Here is a 10,000-nt window from a genome sequence, read left to right on the forward strand (position 1 = left end):
ATTATTTGATTGGCTTCAAACTTTGCACACATTATTTTCTACCTAAATGGAACCAGAATCAGGCCAGGGAGCAAAGAAATTCCTACATTTATTTTTCACCCCTATGGCAGTGGACCACCCTTAATATATATATATATATATATATATATATACATATATATATATATATATATATACTGTATATGTTTATGTATATGTATGTATATATATATATATATATATATATATATGTATATATATATATATATATATATAGATATAGATATAGATATATATATATATATATATATAGATATAGATATATATATATATATATATATATATATATATATTTGGGTGAGATGGCCATGTCGTCCTGATGGAAGTTCCTTAAAGTAGCTTCCTAAGGGATATTTTACCTTTAGGTATCCAGAATTCTAACTCCTGGCGCAAATATCCTTAAACTTTCTCCAAAGGATATTGCATAATATCAGCGGACATATTCTTGACACGTCTCCATAGCAATCTGCACCCCAAACAGCGTTTTGGCTTCGAGGAGGATGTGGCCAAAGGGAGCCGTCCAAAGGCTCTCCCTGCTCTCGTAATACTATTGGGAATACAACAGTGCCATTCCCACGACGGCGGACATTCCTTGTAGCATTGAGCGTGGTGTTACAGATACAGTACCACGGGAGGGATACTGTGAAGATCTTTTCTTTAGAAGAGATGGGTGGGTCCATTAGGACGACATGGCCATCTCACCCAAAAATAGATTTTTCGCTTCGCTCAAAATCCGTTTTTTGGGCTCAAGCCATGTCGTCGTGATGGAAGCATTCCAGAGCATTAGTGTATATGTGGATTTTTAATCAGTGTCCTAACCTTATAGCAACCTTTTCTATGGTCATGGGGACCACATGAGACAAGGGACATTACCGTTATCCGTCACCATCACTAATCATAACCAATGTTAGTGCTTCCTGCCTCCTACAGGGAAGAGTCATTCTAGACAGTAGAAAAGGGATCTTGAGGTTAACATACATTGTATGACCAAACATAAGTACACACTGAATACACAGTCTCATTGTTGTATATTTGTTAAAATAACATCAGTGTCTCTTATATCTATTATTTGATGCATACAAATATATGAGGGATACTTACTTTGGTAAGTTGAAGAACTCTGGCATGTATACATACAATTGTCTGGCGAAGGTGGACGCATTACATTCTAATAGACATTTATTACTAATAAATGACTAAAACATGTTCAGTAAAACGAATTTAGTATGACGAAGGGATTATACCTGTAACAAGTACAGAGACTATATTTCCTTCTTGAAGGAAGAAATGATGAGTGCCACTCTCAGACTGAACAAAATTATAAAACAATTTCTCTTCATAGTTCCTGTACTGGTTACTTCTATCTGCACTGTGTACTTCGTACACCAGCACTAGTGCTATCTGTATAATTCCACACCTGGGATTTTGAACAGAGCCAGTGTTATCATGGTAACACTTAATTAAAAGAAGACACACCTAAGAAGGGTGACCTCTTATCCCTTTAATTGACAGTCCCAGTCAATATATTGCTTCAGATCATGGATTTGTCTAGCATAGTGTATGTTGAACACTCTGGATGATTCTCATCCGTTACATGTGCAAGGACATGTGAGGTCCCAAACCAAAAACTGTTTACCACAGTAATTAGGGGGCAAATTTTAATACACTACCTGCCACCACTACGAAGTGTTTCAGTTCATGCACTTTTTTTGCATAGTGTTTTTAAAACACTCTGGATGATTTCCATCTAGTGTATGATACATTAATTTCTGGATTCTCTTAACGACCTCGGGATCAAAGGCCCAGGCGAAATCACAAAAAAACAAGAGCTTGTGACCGGTCGGGAATCGAATCCTGGTCTGGCAAGCTTGTATAGACAGTGACTGCCACTGTCTATACAAGCTTGCCTGACCAGGGTTCGATTCCCGGCCGGTCAAAAGCTCTTGTCTTTTTGTGATTTCGCCTGGGGCTCTGATTCCGAGGTCGTTAATAGAATCCAGCCAATAATGTTCCAAAAATATATATGGCTTATTTGAATATGAAAAACACGTCTAAATGTGTAAAATTTATATATATATATATATATATATGTATATATATATATATATATATATATACATATATATATATATATATATATATGTATATATATAGGTATATACATATATATATGTATATATATATATATATATATATGCATATATATATACATATGTATATAAATATATATATATATATATATATATGTATATAAATATATATATATATATATATATATATATGTATATATATATATATATGTATATATATACATATATATATATATATATATATATATATGTATATATATACATATATATATATATATATATATATATATTGGTAGAGGTTGGTATGAAAATGCATATCACTGCATTGATAATTGAAAAGATTAAATGTAATCATATCTGTTACCAAACTTCATTTCACCAATAGGAATCATAATCCTACACATCATTACCCCCTTTCCTTACCAAAATATGTCAAAGGAATTTATTAAGAATCTGCTTGAATTTTCTCCTCTTAAAGAATACTCAGCATACTTTATAATTCCCATTGAATACGTGAAAAATAGTGACACAAGACACACGCGATTTAGGGGAGCTATTCATAGTGTACTTTCTAAAGTATCTAGATTTTTCATTCCTATTCTCTACTGAAAGGAAGTTCACACACATGATTATGCCTCTACTCATAATCTCTTTGTCATAGCTTTCTTTCTTAAATTTTAAAAGGAAAATTGATTGAAGCATCTCTCTTTCTTTACTATTATCTAAGAGGAAAATGGGAATAGGGGTGGTTATGGGGATATGTATTTCTTTTCTCCTTTTGATGGTGGATATTGGAGATGCACAACGGAAATGGAGTACTCTAAAGAATGCGAAAAAAGTAAAGGATAAAAAAAAGAAAAAAAAGAAAAAGGGTGCCTGTACCGCTCTCGGTAAATGGGGTATCCTTTTTTGGAGATCGGGTAGGTAGTCCCGCACCTATGCAAAATTAATGTAAAATTAATATTTTAGGCTCCTTTGTTGGTGGAAATCCTCCTAATAAAGACATATACTGTAAGTTACATCTAACAGGCCAGGAAATGTGGATTTTAATTCCATATTTTTCTATTATATATTATTAAGCTCAAATAAAGAATTTTCCTGATGGCTTTGAGTCTGTGACATTATTTAAGAAATCCGACAGGTCTTCACTGAAAACGAACCATTGCGGTTTTCGTATTCTAACTTTTTCATAATGGAAACTTAATCAAAATGTTATATATCTATTCATCCATTTATGAATTCATCCCTTTACATTTTGTCTATGGAAATGTTCTCTGATGTCAAAGTGTGCATATGTGATATGCGTTTTATACCTCTTTTTTATCAACAATCATCAACCTTCTAGTAAAAGTAAGGGATATAAAAAAGTAAGAGTGATATAAAAGACATGTTCTTACATAATATATATGGCGTACTTGTTTTGCATCCATAGAATTTCCAGGTAAAAGAACAAATGACAAGTAAGGAAAACGTCAATAATATACACTGGACTTGAATATAGATCTACACATTTTATCATTGTTAAAAAATCAAGAAATTGAATACTGAAATATTAGGAAATTCTTGTAGGTAAATGTGTACGCGTTGTAAACATAAACATGGAACAAGTTTTGGCGATGAAATTATGTATGAAAAGTATAATGAAACAGATGGAAATTATTTGAAGTCTAGTTCCTGGACAGAAAAAAATAAAATTCAAAGGTATAAAACACGATGAATAAACTGAGGAACATGACCGATATATACCAATCAATATAAGTACGAACTCGGTGAACGACGAAGTCTATCAAAGCAAAGCCATTCCAGAGACAAAAGGAATTGAACAAGATGCTTTTAAATAAAGATGAAGGTTGACCTTATTTTCAAGAACGGGTGGATACACTGGATGCAAGAAAAACCATTCCGATTTAGACGAGAGGGGTTGTTGTTTATATGAACACAGAATAGTCTGTGGACGTGACCATTTGGGATATATTTAATGGCATTAAACAATTTAGAAATGAAAAATATAAGAAACTTACAGATATAATGTAAAATAACCAGGCATGTTTGTGCGAGGGAAGCTGAGTGGCTGACCATTGTGAAAAGATATATCAGTATGGGGTTGGATTGTTAATTTGCAATAAGGAAAACTTTAAAGGTGATTATCAGAAACAAAATGGCGTAATTTGTAGTCCGTATAGAAAAACTGTTAGATACTTAGGATCTGCCATAAGTTAGGATGAAGGAGGTGAGTCTGTAGTTGAGTATAGGATAAAAACAACATGTAGGAAGTAGAGGGGGGTAGCACTAGTGGTAAGAAAATGTCAATTAAGCTAATAAAGCTAGTGTTTATGTTTGATCGGAAACATGCGGTCTAAGACAAAAAAGAGGAAAAAAAGCTTGATAGAAAACAGATTAAAGTTATGATGTGGATTATGTTTATATTATTGCTTGTAAGGTAGAATAATTATGAAATAAGAGGAATGGTAGGCGTAGTAAAGATTAGAGATGTGATAAGTGTCACGATTGATGTGGCAAATGTTAAGGATAAATGGTTGGGAGGGAGCAACAAGGGCTTAGAAGGAGCCTATTTGGGTGGAAGATTGGGAAGTAGGCTAAGAAATAAATGGCGAAATAAGGTGATGAATTATATGGAGAGAAGAGGTTTGATGAAAGCGAATACTTTTGATAGAAGGCATCTGAGAGGGCTCATAAGGTAACCGACACCTCAATCTAGGGATAACGCTGAACTGAAAAAACTATCATTGAGATATTATAATGCACACCAGAAAATTAAACTATGGAAGAATTCAGCTGATCTGAATAAGAGGAAAGTGGGTTTGTATCCTAATAATAAAGAGAGATGTGGATGATGTGTGGGGAACAGTATAAAGGCGATTAGAATGAGAGAGAGAGAGAGAGAGAGAGAGAGAGAGAGAGAGAGAGAGAGAACGTAGTTTAGCGTGATAAACGTCGGATAAAGTTCCGAGGGAGCCAATACTGAAAAAAAAGCTGGAGAATTGACTTTGGAGTGTCCAGTGTTTACGGACGATACAATAGCGATCGTTGTTGATGTAAGGAATTTGTATCGACTATTAATAGCGTTTGGATGTGTTCGTTAGAAGGAAAACATAAAAAGCTTTGAATGAATCATGGGAGATAATCCTGAATTTTCTCTTATGAATGATTTAATTTATAATATTTATCTGGTATTTGGATAATTGTCATTGAAGCTTTCGATTGGTCAACCTACACCTATTGTAGTAATAATCCTTGTGTCTTTGGGGAAAGATTAGTAATTTATCATCTTTATGAATGACCTTAAACTGTTTCTTTGACAGTACATCTGCACGGACGAAGGATTTAGGACAACCATTACTTTCTTTCGTTTTCCCCGAGCCCTTTTCTATCAAGCATACAATCATGAAGAGCTTTCCATCCTTTCATCAACTTACTTGTCATTAGTAAAACTTCTTGGGAATCTTGTAACCTTATCATGGTCCATACTTTCAAAATGCAATTCACATTTAATCGGTGTACTCTCATACTATCATCCTTTTTTATTTACTTGATTGGAATTGTGATAATAATCATATCTTTTACGTACATCATATTTTGACCATCTATCTTCGGCGTCTTAATCCCATTTACAAAATTTTACGGATGACTATGATCTTTTTCTACCAAATTATTTTCTGATTATTGTTTTGAGTTTACTCTTTTCTGTATATTAGAGCAAGATTAATGAAACAATATCCACAAAGAGAGAGAGAGAGAGAGAGAGAGAGAGAGAGAGAGAGAGAGAGAGAGAGAGAGAGAGGAACCACTCTGCAAAATCCCAATAAACATTGCCTACCGTCGTAAATAGAGGGGATGACAGTACCCATGAATGCACACTGCAAATATTCCTTATCTGACTGAACATTCCACTTTCAGTATAAGCTTTGTATCGACAAGAAAGGGTGAAACTAAAATACCCTTAATAGCAGGAACCTCGGTTTTTGTTTTTCGGTATGGAAATTTTTAGGAAATGTGTATATATTTGCATCATCAATTAAAATATATACACGTAACACTCATCTACAGATGAAAAGTTCATATAAAAGCTACACTCTGGGGAACACAATTTCTTTTAATTTCTCCTTTTTATGATCTCCCGTGTAAATTCCCTCTAAAAATCTTCATACAAGCCTTGATTTAGATTATATAGGTACTTAAATGTAGATAGTAATTACATCATTACTTTTGTAACTTGTAAAACAATATTAAGAGTTATTCAGCATTTCTATAGTCACATATTTGGACACATGTTCCCCTAATCTCCAAACTTCCACTAAAGATATATTGTAGTAGCCAGGAAGCAGTTAATTTAACCAGCCTTTCTCTTACCAATCGCCCAATCTATTATTATTATTATTATTATTATTATTATTATTATTATTATTATTATTATTAGTAGTAGTAGTAGTAGTAGTAGTAGTAGTAGTAGTAGTAGTAGTAGTAGTAGTAGTAGTAGTAGTAGTAGTAGTAGTAGCAGTAGTAGTAAAGTTACCTCTGAGTTCTATTTTGCACATCCCTTATAGTTGTTACCGGGGATTTGATCTTGAATGTGTGTAATAAGGTCAATAGTATAGATCTGACAAAATGACCTATTAAATGATAGATAACAAAGCTATGCAAAAAGCTTTGAGAGAGAGAGAGAGAGAGAGAGAGAGAGAGAGAGAGAGAGAGAGAGAGAGAGAGAAAATAATTACAAAAGGCTTTTACTTCAATTGAAATACCATAATCATGATTAAGGAGAGTTTGTTACAATATTTTATCATTTTAGAATATTATACAAGAATAGGCATTAAAGTGAATTTATAATTTTATACAATAAACTGCTTAGAAATAATAATGGGATATCAAATAGAAACGAAAATGATGATTGTTCTGAAACTTATTACAAATATAATATGGAAAAATAAATGAGTGAAAATTTTTGATATAAACATTAAGGAAATCATTGCGAAAAACGGAATACATTATCATAGGAATAGTTTTTGTTAGTACAATAAAAAAATAAACTTGATAGAATGGTTCTGAGTATATTTGGGAAACGCCATCAGTATAGAAAATACTACTGTTTATATGAGGCAGAGGAAATTGAAAGGAAGCTACATTTCAGTATGAAATAATGCAAAGTGGCCATCCTCACCTCGCTGACTGGAAATAACAATGGAAGCTGTTATGATGAGGAATTCGCTTTGAAGGAAATACCATAGTGTTTATTCATATTTCTAAAATAAGGAATGAGGCCACTGAAAAGTAATTGGTGGATAAAATTTTATATATATATATATATATATATATATACAGTATATATATATATATATATATATGCATATATATATGCATATATATATATATCTATATATATATATATATATATATATTTATTTATACATATATATATATATATCTATATATATATATATATATATATATACATATATTTGTATATATATATATATATATATATGTATGTATGTATATGTATATGTGTATATATACATATATATATATATATATATATATATGTATATATATATATATATAAATATATATATATATGTATATTTAAATATATATATATATATATATATATATATATTTATATATATATATATATATATATATATATCAATAATATTTATAGATTCCTATATCAGGATATATTTTATATATACAGTTTCAGTTGTCAACTTCCTTGAGTAGGCTATCCTAATTGACAGAAGTTATTTGATTCATGAAAAAAAAATGATCTAACTTGGTGCAAAACAATATAATACATATATAATGGCATTGCATTTTTTTTTTCTAAAGAAAGGAGTCCCATAAATTTATTAAACGAAAACATTTCAATCATTGAAACTTTGTTCACTGGACCGCGGTATTTAGGAACAGTCACAAGCGTTTCTAACCATCATCACAAACAATCGTTCGGTCGGGTTTTGAAAAGCTAATATGCTTCATAAGTCCCGATAAATGTTCTATTCAATTGAAATATACCAACTATTTATAAATTACACTATAATTCATTCGAAATAATTTTGTTTTATAAACATTTGTAGGAAGAACTATAAAGAAACTGAAAAATATAACTATTCAAAACATGACGGTAATATTTTGTATATATTTCTGTAACACCACATCACATGATAGTTATCATTTCCTAAATAACATAAATAAGGAAAAGGCTATTTAGATTATTATGGTGTTCTATTGTATTTATAAAATCTTATTAAAATTGGCCCTTTTCTAATTTTCTTGTATGATACATAACATAGCGTAATGGAAAATATAATTCCTATGGACTATCCTTATTATACATAAATTGAATGTGTTATGTTTGATGAAGCCTGATTTCAATTTGGATGGTTTCTACTTTTCATAAAAATGTTTTTAGCTACATTTATCTTACTATGAAAACAACAAATAAGGAACCTAATTTCAATTTGTTCTCATATTTCAGAATTAAATATTAGAAGGTTGTGACGCTAATATCACTTGTAAATAGCAAAAATGGAAAGGAAACATGAAGCTCTGCTACAGTGAATAATGAAAAAAAAAGGTTGAAAAGGAATAGAATTCCTTCAAAATGCATACGTTTTCCCCCAAAAACGGCGGCAGGAAATGGAAGAAAAGATAGTGCCAATACCTTTGCCAGCTCTGACAGCCAGAGCGCCTGGCCTTGGCACTCACAGCTAAGGGTTGGTAAAAAGGAGGAAGAAGAAGTAGACGGGAGAAAAATAGGATTATGAAAGCTTGAGAATGAGGTGATAAGTAGTATAAAATGGTTGAGTAAACAAGGAGTAAAAAAAGACGAGAAAAAAAGAAAATAGAATATTAAAACAACAGAAGGGATAATCTTTTATTTATTTTTTTTTCTTTTTTTTTGGTTTTCATAATAAGCTTCAAATTATGTTTAATTTTGAAAGAAAATGAAGATGTATTAGATATTTAAACACAGGTCATTTTACGAAGGGAAAACTATTTTATTTCTTTAATCTAATCCTGAATAAGGATAAATAATTCGTGCTTTCTTTTGATAGGAATATACACACAAACGGCGGTAGTTTTCTTCCCGCATATGGCTATAGCCTCAGTAAAAACTTTTCACATACTTTGTGGGAATCCAATTACATTTATTTCAGTAAGAGAACAGGCTCAAATAAGGACTTTTCTCGAGGAGGAAATATTCCCAAATAGACTTGAAGGGGGGGGGGGGGTGTTATTAGCTTGGAATTCCTTGTTTCAGCGTAAGCGGGTGGGATTGAGGCCAAAGACTGGCAAACTCCAGCTGTTAGAGTATTAATTTTTACTGTCTTTGAGCTCCTAGAGAGCACTATAAAAATAATAATTGTTTTTTACTTGATTATAATCAAGTAAAAACTGCAAATGTATATGTACTGATATTGAAAAAAAAAAAAAAAGGAATTGTTCCCTTATATGCATGTTATTTTGGATGCACGTTTCAAGGCAGAAAATGACATTCTGACATAGGATGAAAGGGCCCATGTGGCAGACGAGGTTAAGAAGCACTGAAGTAGACTAAGATCTAAAAGGAAAACGTAAAATAATAAAGATGAAATAGCATATACCATAATCCTTTATACTACCGAGCACTTCTAACTCATCGAGAAGGTTAAGTTGAAGAGAGTCTGGAAAGAGAAAAAAAATGAAACTGAATGTTAACCAGAAAAAAAAAATATCTATATCATTTACGATTAAGGAGAAAAACATATTGAAGATAAATAGAAAGAACCATTTTTTTTTTAAAGTAAACAGTGAAGGTTAATGAAAAAGCAGAATTCAAATGACTTAACCGTTATATAGTGGAGGAACAA

This window comes from Palaemon carinicauda, chromosome 2 (assembly GCF_036898095.1).
Source record: "Palaemon carinicauda isolate YSFRI2023 chromosome 2, ASM3689809v2, whole genome shotgun sequence".
Classification (NCBI taxonomy): domain Eukaryota; kingdom Metazoa; phylum Arthropoda; class Malacostraca; order Decapoda; family Palaemonidae; genus Palaemon; species Palaemon carinicauda.